Genomic DNA, 17,421 nt, shown 5'->3' with positions numbered 1-17,421 from the left:
AACTCTTGTAGAAATCTGTAAAGTCCTCTTACTTAACTAGACCCCTTTAATGTTTCTGGGCTAATATTGTCAGGCTTCACTGCTATTATTCATAACAAAAGAAAATCATCCCTGCTCATTATAAAATAAGTACAGACCATGTTTCACTTTATTCCCACTTTTATCAGGTTGTTCTCTGAAATTAAGAATAATTCAGAGACAAGTTTTCATGCAAACACACCAGTGTTCTCCCTCCATAATTAATCCTCAGAAGTGTGATGATGAAAAAAATAAATTTCAAGACGTTGCACCATTTCTGACCTTCACATTCCCACAAGTAATTACAGTACTGCTGTTTCTAAGGAGCTCACACACACACACACACACACACACACCCTCATTCCACAATCTGTCCACATATGCTGAAGGAGAACATTCATTTCTCTTTGGATTGTTAAGAAATAACTCCATGTCACATTTCCAAGCTGCCATCTCAATCTGAAGAGTTGATTCATCATGTTAGTGTCAGAAATCAAATGATTGTGTTCTGCAGTGGTTTAATGACCTTGTTTAGTGGATTGTTGTTACGATTTAAGGATTTTGGATTTTTTTCTTTTCTTTTTGGGTGCAAGGTTGGCCCTCGACTTTACTATCTATTTTTAAGTTCTACTTCTTTTTCTTTACTTTTCAAAACTCCCTGCTTGATTGGTGTTTTTCTTACTAGTTTACTCTTTAAACTTTTAGTTTATCCTTTTCCTTCCAGTTATTTTTGTTAGATCATGTTTTATGTTCATGTCCTCTTTGCTCCTTTTGCTAATAAGCTCTATATTTGTCAACCTGTGTCAGTACCTCTGGCTCCATGTAAGTAAGAGTACTCATTTAAAATGTTGGTTCCCAACACTTGTAAAAACTTGTCAAATTTCTTACAAGGTAGATTCAAGGATTTCTACCTGACATTGAATGAAGGATTTTAATAATTTATTTTTCAATGATTTCCTATTAAATCCCTAAGGCTACATTTGCATTGTAGGCCTCATTGCTCCATTCTGATTTTCATGTGGAAAACCTGATTGTTTTGCCTGGTTGTTTACATTTCCAAATATAAGTGACTTGTATGTGATCTGTTGTGGGGACTGCATTAAAGCAATTTACGTCTCCTACATATGCTGTAAAGGATTTATTGATGTCACAAGTAGCAAGCGTGCTCTCTGTTTGCAGAATTAAACATGGATGGTAATGCTGGATCACATTAACAATGCAATCCTTATAGAGAAATCACCAGAGTTGTTGCTTTTCTTCCAGCTTCAGCATGGCAGGTCACAGAGTACAGGTCACATTTTTACAGATCAGATAGGTAACTGGGGGCACTAATTATGCTTCACTCTCTGCTACACTGCCAGCACTCCAACAGTTTGTCAGCTGCCGTAACAGAGAAAATAAATCTTAGAACTTGTTTTATGAAAATGTCAAGAGTCTCTAAACAAATACCTCCTCTTGGGAAAACAGATCTCAATCGAGTTTTTCTTTGCTTAGAGTATAAGAGATTGTAAGAGAAAATCTGGTTTAAAAAGAACTGTACGAAGATGGTCACAGTGCAAGGGATTGCAGGGATTGCAAGCCCTTGAAGGTTGCTTTGAGGCTCTAGACTGGGATGCACTTGGTCAGCCACATGGAGAGTCAGTACTGCAATGACTGAGTGTGTGACTTACTACATGAACCTCTGTATAGATAACACCATCCCTTCCAGAACTGTGAAATGCTTTTCACCAGTGACCTGAAGGAGCTCCTAAACAAGGAGATAAGAGCCTTTATGAAGGGAGACAGGGAATTATTAAGGAGTATACAGAAGCAACTTAAGATGAAGATAAGAGAAAGCAAGATGGCATTCAGAAAGAGGCTGGAGAGCAAGCTCCAGCAGAACAATATTAGAGATGTATGGTCAGGGAAGATCAGAGGCTTCAAGCTGAAAAAGAATCAGAGTGTGTGAAGAGCTGGGCAGAGCAAATGAAATGAATACATTCTTCAGAAGGATCACTTAAGAAATAAGCTCAGCATCCTGTTATTTTGTCCACAGTCACAGGGACACTCTTCTCTTATTCGATCTTAAGCTTTCCTGTCACGCCTTAAATATGAGAGGAACTTTAGCAGATCATTATCAGATAGTACAGTTAAAAATGTTAAAGAATCTGTTTTACTTTGTGTAACTAAGCAGTGCTGCAGAGTGGAAAAGTTTAGTTTATTCCCCTTCACTGGTTGATGATTTTGTTCATGGGGTTGTTAGTTCTCTGCATACTGCCTTAGACATTGCAGCCCATTTGAAAAAGAAAAACTTAAAAAACAGAAAGTTGGCCCCTTGGTTTAATAGAGAGCTGAAGCTAAATGCTAGGAAATTGGTGAGAAAATAGTGCTCTACATATCTGTGGCAATAGTACCTAGTATGGAAAAATATTTTTTTGCTGTATAAGAGGTGACTTTGTAAAGCAAAGCAGCATATTTCTCCTCATTAATAGGGGAGAATAAAAAATCCTAGATATCTTTTTAATACAGTTGCCAAACTCACCCAGAGCCATAGCTTAGTTGAACTGTCCATCCCACCTGCTCTTAGCAGGAATGATTTTATAGGATTCTTTATAGATAGGATTGATCTTATAAAAAATAAGATCATTAGCACTCATATAGGTGTGATTGGTTTATCTCTGGAAGGTGAGGCAGCATCTGAGGTAGTCATGGAATGAACCGGGTTTAGACTGCTTTGATCCAGTTGAACTTTCTGAATTAGCAAAATTATTGTCTTCATCTAAGCCTTCAACTTGTGTGTTAGATTCAGTTCCAACCAGGTAATTTAAGGAGATATTCCCTTTGATCTCCTCCTCCATTTTAGATGTGATTAATCTATCTCTGTTACAGGGATATGTACCAAGGGCTTTTAAGGTTGCTATAATTAAACCTTTACTTAAGAAACTGTCTCTTGACACAGATGACTAGGTCAATTATAGACCTATATGCAATCTTCCTTTCTTAGCTAAAATTCTTGAGAATGTAGTTGCCAAACAATACATGACTACTTGCACCATAATGAACTTTTTGAAGGGTTTCAGTCTGGCTTTAGAGCTCATCATAGCACTGAAACAGCTTTGCTGATAGTTGCAAATTATATTCCCATAGCCTAATGGACTTGTATCTGTACTTGTCCTGTTAGATCTCGGTTCTGCATTTAATACAGTTGATCATAATATCCTTTCAGATAGACTTGAATATTTTGTAGGAATTAAAGAAGCAGCACTAGACAGGTTTAAATCTTATCTATCTGACCGTTTTCAGTTTGTTCACGTTAATGACAAATCTTCCTCATGCTCCAGGATTACCTGTGGAGTACCACAGGGATCAGTGGTAGGACCAATTCTTTTTACTATATATATGCTCCCAATTGGTATAATTGTTATTCCACTGTTATGCTGATGATACCGTCTGCTGTTTCTGTCTATAAATCCAGATAAGGCTAACCCATTACATACAGGCATGTCTTGAATACATAAAAACCTGGATGACTCTTAACTTTCTCCTTCTGAATGCAGACAAAACAGAAGTTTTGGACCAGAGTCTTTGGACAAAGAAGCTGATTAGCCAGTCACTTCATTTTCATGGGATTAAATTGATCTCAGATAATAAAGTAAAAAATCTTGATGTTATTTTTGATCAGGACCCATCATTTAAAGTCCATATCTAAGAGGATTATAGAATGTGCAGAATATTTCAAAAAATTAGAAATCTCCTCTCCAGGGGTGATGCTGAGAAACTAGTCCATGCATTTGTAACTTCAAGGCTTGACTATTGTAATTCTTTACTATCAGGAAGTCCACAAACTGTTGTTAAAAGCCTTCAGCTGATCCAAAATGCTGCAGCCAGAGTTCTGATGAAACTTAAAAAGAGAGATCATATCTCTCCTATCCTAGCTTCTCTTCATTGGCTTCTTGTTAAATCCATAATGTAATTTAAAATCCTCCTACTCACATACTGTATAAAGCCTTAAATGACCAAACTCAATCTTCTATCAGAGATCTGATTGTTCCTCATGTTCCTGTTGTGAATTTATTTGTTGAGGACTTATTATTTCATAACATTTGAATGATAAGTTACTGAGTTAAAAATATAAGTTAACATTAATCTTGATAACACAGTTCGTGTGTTAACTGTGGTAAAATTTGGGACTGCATTTATTTGTAGTTGCATTGAAGTGGACTCTATTACCCAAGATGCTCTAGGAGCAGGAAGAAAAAAAAATGTTTGTATTGTTGAGCCGAGACGATGGGCGCACGTTGTATGTTACTTTTTTCCTTCACCGTTCTTCACTAAAGTTAAACCAAATGAAACTGACCGTCTCGCTTCGTCATTTTTTGTTGTAATTCACAACAGTTCCTAACAGAGTACTTCGCTCTCAATCTGCAGGTTTACTCGTGGAACCCAGAATTTCTAAAAGTAGAATGGGAGGCAGATATTTTAGTTATCAGGCTCCCCTGTGACTTCCTGTTATGAAGTACCTTGGTTTTCACCTGGACAAAAAACTGGAGATGCAACAGTAAAGATGTCTTGAAGAAGAGACAGGGTGTTTGGGGCAAGATGCTGCATATCTTTTATAAGTCTGTTGTGGAGATTGTGATCTCTTCTGAAATCATCTGCTGGTGTAACAAAATCAGAGAAAATTATATACAAAATTTAATTAAAAAAGGCCAGCTCTTTTTCATTGTTTTGGTTTCCTGTTTAGCCAAAATAGCTCTGGGAATGGATGTCCCAGAGCTAGATGATAGCCCAACAGATTTCCTTTTATAAGCAGACCATAACTGTTGCTATAAGGTTCTGCTTGTTTTTTGTATATGAAACTTTATTAAAAACTGAGAAAGAAGGAGGGGATAAGAACTAAGGGGGGAGAGAGAGAGAGAGAGAGAGACAGAAAAGAGCACATGAAAAGAGAGAAACATAAAACAAAACAGCAAAAATAGACAACACAGAAGATATACAGTAGAGATGAGAGGAAAATAAAACAGAGCATGACTACAGCAGAAAGAAGACAACAGACAACCTGTGGAAACATCACAAAAACCTTCAAGAGCAGCAGAGATAGATATCGGAGTGTATGGAAGACAAAACCTTATGGTGGTTACATAATATTATTCAGTGTGGTAAATATATCTGTAGCTGCAGCATAGTTTTTAGTATTAGTGTGTATATTCATAAAATGAAGAGCTTTGTGGACAGAAGTGAGCAAACTCTTCAGCAGACTGTTTAACACCAAAAGAGTGTTGTCAGTCAAAGGCTTCTCCAGATCTGGTGCAAGAAAGACCCCTCCGAAGAGCCTTGTTGCCACTGGCTGTGTCTCTGCTTCTGTCTCCTTGAACCCCAGTCGGCCTCAGCAGATGGCCGCTCACACTGAGTCTGGTTCTGCTGGAGGTTTCTTCCTGTTAAAAGGGCGTTTTTCCTCTCCATTGTCGCTACAAGCATGCTTAGTGTGAGGGATTGTATTTGAGTCAATGAGTCGATGCAATCAACTGGTTTTCCTTAGATAGAAAACTTTGAATCAATTTGACTGTATGATCTGGTTGAACTGTAAAGTGCCTTGAGATGACGTGTTGTGAATTTGGCACTATATAAATAAACTGAATTGAATTGGCTATCCACATCTCTATTATCCCATCGGAGAATGGCTGATGAGTTACTTAGACTTAGACAGATTTATTTTGTCATTATGTATACACAAGTGTAAACAAAAATAAATTTCATTTAGGAACAGCTCTCTAGACAATTTTGATTTTTTAAAGTGCAGCCTTGAACATTTCATTTTTCCTTGTGGAATAATTCATTATTCTTTTATTCAATTGAATTCTGGATGTTGTGCAAATATTTTCTTTCAAGAGGACATGCCTTTTATAACTTTGCTTTCTCTTGGTTGGATTATTTTTGATCTCTATTAAGAGGACTTGTTAAATGAACCCACCCACTTCGAATGTGATCAACCAATAAATGGCCGTTATTAGCGATTATCCGTCCCATATCGTCTTCTGTAAAAGCAAGCAATGTAAATCATATTTCTGTTTTAAGGCTGTTTCTCTGTAAACCATTTATATTTTCTGTAAACAGTGAGAAGAATGATCAGATCTAAAAAGATGTGATAAAATGAGGGCTTTTAGTGTTGATAAAGTTTTATTGCAGATTGAGCATTGTGCTCTCAGAAGATAATTTATCTCAGACCATACTTGATATGGAGAAAATCAGGTGTAAAAAGAAACAGAAAAAGTTTGAGGAGTAAGTCGGAGGAAGAGGAAGAAGAACAGAGGGGTCCACTTGACTATGAATGGAAGTCCTTCACATTCTGTGCTGAGGGTGTTTCCACCTCAACCTGCAACCTCTTAGCCTGCAGTTAGGAGCTCTTCTAGTGTCATTATCCAACAAGCAGCCACAGTCTCTCCTTCACTCCATCTGTCACTCTCTTCCCTCCTGCAGGCTTATTGTTTAAAGTCTCTGTTTTCTTTACGTCATCTCTATGTGATCTCATTTGATACAAAGACATCCATGATTTTACTATGGCGCTGGCTTAGTTCATTACCTATTATTTAGTAAGCGCTCCTGACATCCAGTTATTTCAGGGAGTAAATTGATAAGTGATATTATGACCACTCAGCAGAAAAAGAACATTTAGAAAAACGCATCATGTTTTATAAGGTCAGGTTCCTCTGAAATAAAAAGCCATTATCAGTTGTCACACCAATATGTCCAGTAAATATTGGCTAGGGTGAAAGCTGACTTCTGACCTTATTGGTTTGGATTGTTTTCTTCCTTCAGTCCAGCTGCATTTAACTTTTCTAACCAAGCTACTGCTAAACATGCTGCTATTGAATACAACATTGCAAAGCTAGGGAGACGAATGGGATGTGGAAAAAAGATACTATTGGGTTTAATATCAACCCTCTGTAGATTGAATAACACGTTTTCTAATTAAACTGATTAGCACCGTAACCCAAATAGCTTCAATTCTCTTTCCTAGCGATTAACATCTTATTTTGGAATAAATCAAATTTAATTACAATTCAATGTTTCATCCCTAATCGATCAAATAAGGTTAGGAGAAGATTGGAGAGAAGAGAGAATATTGTGGTAAAATTAAATGTCCTGAAACGGAGAAAGATTGTGCCTCATGCTCTACAGCAGCCAGACAGTCTGGTGTCTCTAAGAGGAGCTCCTCTGGTTCCCAGTAAGACAACACTGCATACTCTGGTTTCATTTAACAATAGACAAAGGAGAGCAGCACACAACACCATGTCTGAACTGACTTAGAGTGCTTGTTCTTAATATGAATCACTGAACCGAGGTAGAGACTGTTCATCTTAACTTCCAGTTAATCACACCAAAGAAAATCTGTGAGGATTTCTACTGTTTAACATACATTTTAAAAGTTTTCCCCTACTTTTTTATCAGACATAAAATTACTACCAGTCGTATTAGTGGGGGGACACGAGCTACATGTCCCCTACAATCTTTCAAAAGTCAGTTTTGGTCCCCTGATGTCACGCTACTGTACACAGACAGACGTCGAGGGCTAGGACCAAGCGGAACACCGCAGATCAAGCTGAAGCCTGAATCCCTGATTTTAGACTGCCCACAAGCTCCTGATTGGAGCTCTGTCTTTTGTTGTGTGATTTGCTGTTACCGCTATCACTACTGGGAAGCTCACTTTACAAACATTTTTAGTGCCTGTCACTACCCGATCTGTACAGGAAAGACAACCATTACCATTACCATTGACTCATTTTTGCATGTGCAAGCAGATGTTCATCCAGGTCCCCCCAAAAATGTGATATTGTACTAAAATCACACATTTTTATAAATAAATCACTACAGAATGCTAATACAAATCTTTAAAAAAATTTAATGAATTTTCTGAAGCAATTTCCTGCTTTTTACATTTTCTCTGTTAAACTGCGTTAGACAAGCTCAGAGTAGTCCGGCAAAATACTATTATACTATACTTATCATATACCATAATTTTAGCATGAAATGAAAAAAATAACATGTAAATGAAAACATAAAACTCAAAAAGACCAGATTTGTGTTTAAATCCAAAGTTGAAAAAGTTAGCTCCCGGAAGTAGCGTAGGATCCCATATCCCACTCTGATATTACACCAGACCACCTTTATTAATTTTTTGTAATTTTGTCTTGGCTTTAGATCAGCTATCAAGTTATTTATATGTGTCCAGGTTTTAGCCGCAGCACCAGCCTTGGTTTCACCCATTCTAGCTTCCTTCTTTATCAACAGCAGCAGCCTTTCAGAATGAGCTCTGCTTCCTGATTCATTTTCAAGGTCACTATAAACGCCTTAACACCCCACCACACATACACACACCTGTGTAAGAGCTTGTGTGTGATGAAGCAGTGCTAAATGGATTCCACGCAGCCCACAGCAGTGAGAATTGATTGGGAGAGGAGGTCGGAGAGGCTGTAGGAGGAAATGATGAGTTCACAAACAGAAACGTATGAAGGGACATAAGCACCTGGAAACCCTTTTGGATAATTGGCTCATCAATGTATTCCATTAGTACAAACTTGGGCCACATAGTTGATATGAGATGGAATAAGAGTGGCGAGTGCTTTGGATCAGCTATGTACCAGAACGCATTCAGGAGAAGCACACAGAGAGATGTTCTTCTTGGATAACCAGCAAAAGGAAATGTTGACAGGACCAAAATGTTGACATTTTGGAAAAAGAAGACAGGTGATTTGAAAGGGGTGTGAAGGAAGCTATTTGTGTTAAAAGAGAAAAAACAACCTTAAACATAGGGGGTGGACTCAGGTTTTAGCTCTCAAAAATTTACAACGCACAGATAGAGTTGATTCCTTCCCGCTATCATAATCCTTATCGCCGCGCAGGGGACCAAGACCTCTCATCTGGTCAGCCAAGCAAAAAAACTGACCCTAACGACTCCCCTTTTCATAGGCATAGGCCAGTATCGGGTATTGCAGGCTAACAAATACTGTACCTCAACAGTTCCCCATTACTAAGGGGCGGACCTGTTCTCCTGTTCCATTTGCATGGTCTCTAAGCCAAAACAATGCTTTGTTGGGCTACTCTATAAAGCTTGGGGCTCTACACTAATTCAGATATTTTAAATAGAAAAAGCTTCCCAGATGGGAAGCAAAACATCTTCAAACGTGAAAAACAAACTCCAGTGGTTTTTTTTTTTTTTACTTTTTCGGAAAAGCAAAAGAAACGTTCCTTAGCAGCTTAAAAGAATTCTTAGAAAAGATTTGATTTCTATGTTTGACCCAGAGTTTATCAACAGCTTAAACTGTTTATCAATTTGTGCATAAAACAATATTACCTCAAATTTTTCACCTACGTCCCAGAGGGAAACAGGAACACCTAGATCACTAATCTTTTAATCAACCTTTTGGAGAAAAGGTCTACACATCAGTTTAAGTATAATTAGACTCTATAACTCAAAACATTTTTTACCGAAGAATTGTGCTGTTTTTAGCTGCTCCACGATAACCTGGAGCGGATTATATAGTAGTTGTGTTGCCAGACTCTCCAGCATTACTCCCTACAAAGTTCTAACAGATCTCTTAGTTTAAATCGATTCTTCAGGTTCTGCATAAATACAGTCACTGTTTTAATCATGTTACTAGAGGTAGCGATGTCAGCTGTCTTCACAGCTGTGGTTGTGAAGCCCTTCTAGATATTCCGTGGTCATGTTTCAGTAAAACCCATATGTCATAATCTGGATTTATAACACTGTCCCCTGTGAACATCTGGGTTAGATGAGATTCCATTAACTGTTTGTTGTTTTCTTGAATGGATCCGCAGCAGTAATGTGTCTTTAACTAGTCAGCTTCAGGCAGATTAAGATGTTTTTTTTTTAAGTGGTAGGAAAATGGCTGTTTCAACCGTTGCATTTCCGAATTCTCCCGAGTGGTGCCTGACTTTACACGAGTGCATTAAGTGAATGTGATTGGCCGTTTATCAAAGGAGCAGGGTTGTTGTGGCAGAAGGATTGCAAGCAAGTTTGATTGTGGCCATTTTGTTGGAATAGTGCTAATAGGTTAGCAATAGGAAATTACTTTGGGACCAAATAGCACTAAATTGGTGACTTAGAAACAACACTGTCAAGGAACGCTATGGACAGTTGAAACATGAAAGAGGAGGAGAGTTTAGTGTCGGAGGTCGTGGATGAGTCTCCTCCGTCATCCATTTTTTATTTAGAGGAGGAAAACGGGGACGAAGATGTTGTGAAAGAGGACAACAAGCTTTGCCATAAGCTTTGTTTAGTGTAGAAGGCCTTGCCTCGCAACGCTGCCAGTTCTGTTAGCTCTACGCTTGCCGAAGACATTATCCCCGTGAACACTGGGATGGAACTCAATGGTAAAGTAAATAATTCTTATTTCAACAGTTGCATATATTAGCTGCGACATATGAATCCAGATGCTATGACCAAAAAAACAGATGACCATTGATATGTCGTTTGCCGGATTTAGGTGTTCAGGCTGATGTATAACTAACTAGCCTGCATAAGATAATGGAGAAAAAAACTACAGATTTTAAGACAGGATTTTTTTAAATAGAAATTTTCAAACTTTTGCAAAAATACCTATTGATAAAGAGTACATTTATAGACATGTTTAAGCCAGAATGATTTGACATTTAAATATGACTTCTTTATGACTTTAACATTTAAACATGTTCAATCAAAAGATCAGGTTAACCCACTATTTACATCATCTAGGGATGAAATCATCTATTGATGCATGAAGGAAGCTTGGTTCCATTTTAACTCACAAAGTACTATCCTTCAATCTAACTTTGAAACAGCAAAATGTTTCATAATGGATGTCCTGCAGGTGGATTACCTGCATGAAGAGGCTGACATAAAGCTTCAGAGAGAACAAGTTGCAGAGCGTTATGCAGTTATTTTCGTTGCAGCTGCAGCGACTGCCAGATTGCATGCAGTTCTGCTGTGGATGGGTTGTTATGCAGAGCAGAAGAGAGGGTCTGGAGAGAAGCTCAAGTAAAATTGTTTTTTTTTTTCCCAGCATCTGATCAACTTCAAGTGTTGAATATTGTTCAGTAGGAAGAGCAACTTCTTTTGTTGCTCAAGTCTATTTAAGGGTAGAACATTATTTGGGTTCATTTGGGTATCATATAGAGCTGAAATTCTCCTGCTGAGAGCAGATCAGACGGCTTAGGTCAGCTTAGGTTCAGACTCTCACATCTTGACTATAAGGATCATTATTATCATTTCTTTCTTGGTCTTGGCAGCTGAATCAAAAACTCCTGAGGAGAACCACCTGAGTCCAAACAGGTTGTTAAGCTCTGCTGGGAGTGGGCTGCCTGTCTGCTGAAAAGGCAGAGGTCAGAGAATTTACTTGCAGGATTTAACTGACCGTGACACGGATGACTGAGAATCTTTACAGATATATTTACTTGCAGAAAATGTAGGAAAGATTGTTTTGAAGAAGTAGAAGATTAATAGGTGTGAAATACCCCTGATCAGCTCAAAGCTGTGTTTCAGAATTGTTGTACATGTTTCCTGATGCTGACACGGATCCATCTCTGGAAATGAATCCGCCTTCATGTTTCTCAATATCTTGATACATTTGATATAATTTGATCCTAAGATCATAGGAATGGGTTACAGATGAAATATTAACAGAAAGCAACTAAAATTAGAAGCTAAGATCATAAAAGGTTTCCTCAGACAAAAACTATCATAAATCTATCCTAACTGGATAAAATATGTTTCTGCTTCCTTGTCCCACATCTGTGAATCATGACACTACAAATGAGGCATCATGTTTTATGGTCTTTTATCTCAGTTAGTTGTCACTCTGTCTGGCTTTTTATTTTGACCTTTTCCTCTAATACTCAAGCATCTCAGAAGGTTTCTGCTGCTGCTCATAGCTTCAAGAAATCTCTAGGAGACATTCCCTCTGCATGCAGCCTTTCACCTTCAGGGTAAAGGGAAAGCTAAGCAGGACTTGATGCTTCTAGTCAGATGCTGTGGACTGAGGAGTTGTAAACCTGAAGCTCCACCTCCTTAAACAAATAAACCCTTGCCTTCCTCAGGATGATTAGCCCTTTAATGGCTCCAGCTTAGGGAATAAAATTAGTTTGCCTTGTGAGTAATGGAGCTCTGCTTCTAACAGCTATATGATTTACTTTGAGTAATTGGAGATTTGCTGGTTTCTGTTGGAGAATTTCAAATATCATTAGTTATTTAATTTATACATCCAAACATGCTAAAGACTTGTATCCATGTCAAGACTAGGTTTGCTTTTTTTTTTCTTTTTAAGCAAAGGAGGGCAGTACAGAGTACGGTTCCTTACATGTTTTGGATCAGCGTTTTCAAGATGATTTTGGGCTGCTTGGAAGTTTGTAGGGTTGTTGACTTTAAAAGTTTTCCAGATAAAAGGCTGAACCATGAACTAAATGATGGTAAATAAAAAGGTTTGAGGGTGTATTTTCAGTATTCTGATGATTATTAAATGCAGGTTCTGTTCTTTGTGGATTCCTGTTATTCTCTCATAGGCCCAATTCGCTGCTTTTGGTACTGATTACAAAACTTTCCTCATTCTCCTGACATCCCGAGGCCGTTTCATAAAGCAAGTTTACCAAACTCAAATCCTCAATTCTAAATTTATCTAATCTAAAGTTGGAAACTATAAAAAGCCATTATCAGTGTAGCCATGATTTGACGAGTCACAATGACAACAAGCAACATGCCTATTTCACACCAATTGAACTAGAGACTGTAAAATGTGTTTAAAAGACCGAGCTACTCTGCTACAGCTGCAAACGAGAGGAAAATGGGGTACGAGAAGATTGCTGCTAAAAAAAAAACTGTAAGTTTATACAGTATGAAGTCTCGATGGCAGGCCCTTTTGACATTTATCAAAAGCCCTCTCCTCTCTGTTTGATTTTTAGATCACTAAAATTGGATTCTACCTGGTAAAAATCACATTCATAGTCCTTACTTTCATGATAGATTGTCTAAATTACATTATTGCCAGCAGACACTGAATTTCAGAAAGTCCAAAAACAAAAACTGTGCTAGTAAAAATAAATTTTTATATACCCAGAAATGTTTACACATTTTAAATGGCTGTTTTGAAATTTACCAGCTTGACTGAATATGTATGATACAGTGGTAGCCATTCATAATTTGCCCATTTTCCCCAATGGGCCCTTGGTTGGTCCTCTACAATTCCTTTTTAAACTTCAATCTTTGTACTAAATATTTTTTCTGTCATGATTTGTGGACATTAAGATCTAAAGAGAAGGTTAAATTCCTGGTCAGACCCTGTAATTCAGTGAAAGTGTGGAGTAAGAGTGAAAAGATATGCATGCACAGGACATGGTATTTGACTGGGAAGGGCCATTTTGAATGACTAATACTTCCGTTAAAGTTTAAAAAACAATCCACTGGACTTGGTTTCCAAGATTTGAAGACGTTTCGCTACCTCTCCAGGAAGCTTTCTCAATTCACATTTGAATTGAGAAAGCTTTCAAATCTTGGAAACCAAGTCCAGTGGATTGTTTTTTAAACTTTCACGGAATGACTATGACCTGGATGACTGAGAATCTTCATCAGCAAATGGCTACTACTGTATATCAAATAACTTTTTGAACAAAATAATAAAAAATTATTACAAGTATCAATATGAATGTGGAAATCTTAAATTAATTTGTCAATATCCAGAATGTAGATATAAGATATATAGAATTTCGTTTGTTTAAAATGCTAATTTGAATATATTACAGATGGGACCTCTGTATCATCTCATTGGGTTCTTTCTCATGATGACTTTGTCTTACATTACACAATAAATACTAAGTGGCTGTTTGATTGTGCAGTTGTTTTCTATTATGCTGTTATCACACATAAATGTTCTCTAACCTATATCAAGTACAGGTAAATATCTGTTAAAGAAGTCTGTAATGCTGCAAATGTGAGGACGGATGAGTTTGTTGATGGGTATGTCATTGATTTTGAAGTGAAACTGTAGTGCTCATAATAATTTCTGAAAAGAAATGACATCTGTACACTGTCTAAGAACCCTCTCCTTATAAATATTTAATTCTTGGCCAGCTAAGGCTGTTCTTTCTTTAATTGGATCCTCGTCTAAAGAATATGATATATTTGTGTTTTTAAAACCTAATATCTTTGATGGATCTAATGGCTGATTTTCTTTTGTTGTTAGTACAAAATATGACAGAAATCCTCGAGAAAATCAGGAAACAAACGTGATTGGAGAGTTAAGTCAGACAGCTACCGAACAGGTTGACTCTTGGGAGAATGTTACTAATGTAACAGAAATAGTGGCTGATGAAAAATCCTTTTGGAACAGAAAACTCAGAGTTTCCCTAATTTCAGGTTAAGAAAACAGTAGCGTTTTCAGTAAATCTTCTGAAACAAGCCCCTGCAGCTGGACCTGCCATTAAAGGACCTTCTACTGGGTTCTGACTAAGTGTACTGATTTAAAATGCACCACATCCAGTCATAAAAACTTGTTATTTTTTCCCAACTTTATAATACAGCTCTACTTTACAATGTTTTTTTGGGATAACATGAGTCCAACAGATATGAATCCCTCTGCAAGGCAAAGTTAATTTCCTGGCCCACTTCAACCATCTTAAATAACCACATCATCCCTGTGACAGTGACTTAGGCAGTGTGGATCTCAGGATGGGCGGATTTCAAGGAGGATTGAAGGAGGCATAATTTGCTGCTGACAGTCCCCAAGCAGAAAACCTTCTTAGAAACGCTAACAATTTCCTACAGTCACCTATTTAGCCTCCTCACTTCAGTTTCAAAACATTGTTTTCTAACTGTGGCAGCTGACTTTAGGAAGTGGGCCAAAGTCATCACATGTACAGTAGGTCTCTGGAGGAAAAGGGTGGTGAGGTTTTCTTTGAGGACAAAATTGTTGACAACCTAAAGGAGAGAAACGAAATGAACAAAAGAGAAAAAAAACACTGATTAGCTGTGAAGCAAAGATGTAAGCTGATCGGTTGAAGATCCAGGAACAAAAAAAAATTTAAACTTGTTTCATTTCATTCCAGCATTTTCTCTCGATTTAATTGATGGGTCTGTCCTTCTTTTATCCTTTCTGTCAATATAAATGGAGTTTAAGTAATTTGTCATCTAGGATGTTCTGGTGAAACACAGAAACATCATAGAAATGTGTTAATTATCTCCTAAAAACCTTTTACGTCTCTGAAATTGTGTCTTTGTGTCTCTTTCTGCAGGGAACAAACAGACTTATTCGGACTGCTGACTAATGAGATGGATGACTCTGAAGACTTTTAGTCCAGCATTTGCTGGCTCTTGCACTCAAAAGAAGGTTGTGTTCTCCTTGGACATCCAAGTAAACCACATGGTCATCCGTAAGATAGGAGAGAGACTAAAGGTAAGCAGCTTTACAATCAGTGCTGAGCTCTGGATAAAATATTTGATGGACGAGCTACAGAGCTGATCTCTGTGGCATGATCTGGACAAATGCTGTTAACCCAGAACTGGATGTTTTAGAACTGCAGTTATTTGGTGCAGATACATATTGTTTTGGTTGCTTTAAGGTTTGGGGCTCAGTATTTCAGGATGTTTCTTTTGTTGGTCATTGGTGTGTTTCCCTTTCCTTTGGATTCATCAAACCATAGGACCCAGATGATGACAGGCGGAAGACATGATGTCTGAGTCATTTATTAAACAATTAAAACTGAACCAAAAAGAAATCCTTAAAGAATTAGATTAATGTTCACAGATAATTATTAGTGACTTGCTTGTATTTGATGGCATTACACGAAAGATTCAAGATGAGAATGATGTGTAGTATTTATGTCTGTTCAATGTTTCCGTTTTAGATTTGCCTGTCGCAAAATCTTGCCCTGTACTGCCTCCTTTTACTGTTGGTTATTTGGTGTTAGTTTCTACCAACTTGAAAACATCCTCAGACTAAAAAAAGTTGGGATCACTCTGACACATGATCTGTATTCAGGCTGGTTGTCCATGAGATTCAGATCAGATTTATTTTGTTGAATGACCAACAGTTCTCCTGTGGATAGGTTGTGCCACAGGGGCTGTGGATCTCTGCAGCTCCTCCAGAGTCATCATGGTCCACAGTGTCTTAGTAGACCACCTTGTGTTCCTTTGTTGCTACATGTTTAAAGTTTGGGAGATTACCTATACCATTAAATTGAACTAGAACTTCCTCCCTGACATTCTAGGTTCCTTTGTCTGCATGCTCACTGCTTCCCAAGAAGATGGCTTAAAATGCAGAGGAAAGCTGTGGGAAAATAGAAAGTTAGCTATATTATTATTAGTTATATAGCAGGACTCTGGTTATTGATGAGGATACTTCAGAGGGTATAGTTGCACTCAGTGGAATTAAACTTTTCGTTGTCCTTTCGAGGAGTCGAAGCAAAGGGGTGTTTCATTTTTTGGTTCGGATTCATGCTCACTTTGTATTGATTGTTTTAATAAAATAAAGTAAATACACAAAAGTTTACACTTGAAATATATCCCAGCACCACTGATGTTTCTATGGCCTCAAAGCTGACTCTTCTGACCTGAGGAGGTCATGATTTTAGGAAGAAATTTGACCCATATACATACTCAAGAGGCAAAAGCAGTTTTAAAAAGGTTTATTTAGAAGTACTCAGGAGATTGATCTGAGACAGTGATCTGAAAGAATTGTGGCCAAGAGAGAAGAATCCTTTGAGGAGAAGCTGAGATGATGGTTAGGTGATTCCAGAATGCAAGCTTCTCGAGGTTCTTTTCCAGGGGATGTTTAGTGGCTCCTAGTGATGTTATGAGACCGCCATAATGTCTGACAGCTTCAGATCAAAAACTTTGACAGGCATCACAACCCTTTAGTATTCAGTCAAGATGTGGGAGTTTGCAGGAGGGTTGCGGTCAGTTGGATAGAGTTTGGATATACTATTTAATAGACTGGTTGTTTGTTCAGCCAATCTAGTTGGTCAAAACAATGCTGCTAGATAAAAGGATATAATGATCAATACTGAATAGTAATAGAAAGTCAGTAGTATTACTTTCTGGAATGTTAGTGGTGATAGTGGGGTCTGCTTTGGAACGTTGTTATACTACTTAACAAGTATTTTAGTCAAAGTGAGCAATTTTGATTGGTTTGCCCTTTTTCCAATATAGATTGAGTAAAAACATGAACCAAAAGATTGGTTTGAAACATAACCTTTAACCAAAAACCAAAAATTGTGGAAAACCGTTTTTAATAAAAATTAATAATACATTTCATTTTGTTCATCATTTCACAAGTTGCACAAGCAGTTTCACTGTTTGCTTTAGCTTATGTCTCTAAAATGACAGAAAACAAAAAGTTTTACATTAAAAGATCATTCTATTGTAAGGAATTTCACACACAC

At 37.5% G+C, this 17,421-nt stretch overlaps 1 protein-coding gene across 3 annotated transcripts in view; it reads left to right on the top strand.

Annotated features, from left to right (window-relative positions):
• Positions 1–17,421, top strand: part of LOC107093118 (leucine-rich repeat and fibronectin type III domain-containing protein 1-like protein) — a 335,211-nt gene that overhangs the window by 90,006 nt on the left and 227,784 nt on the right. For all 3 annotated transcript variants that reach the window (XR_001481607.1, XR_001481608.1, XM_015387956.1), the window contains exon 2: positions 15,274–15,434. The gene's annotated coding sequence lies outside the window, so the exon portion shown is untranslated. The remainder of the gene's footprint in view (positions 1–15,273; positions 15,435–17,421) is intronic.

The sequence above is a fragment of the Cyprinodon variegatus genome, unplaced genomic scaffold (assembly GCF_000732505.1).
Source record: "Cyprinodon variegatus isolate N-32 unplaced genomic scaffold, C_variegatus-1.0 Scaffold408, whole genome shotgun sequence".
Taxonomy (NCBI): Eukaryota; Metazoa; Chordata; class Actinopteri; order Cyprinodontiformes; family Cyprinodontidae; genus Cyprinodon; species Cyprinodon variegatus.
Note: the sequence above shows the minus strand (reverse complement) of the source record. Positions and strands in the feature narration are given on the sequence as shown.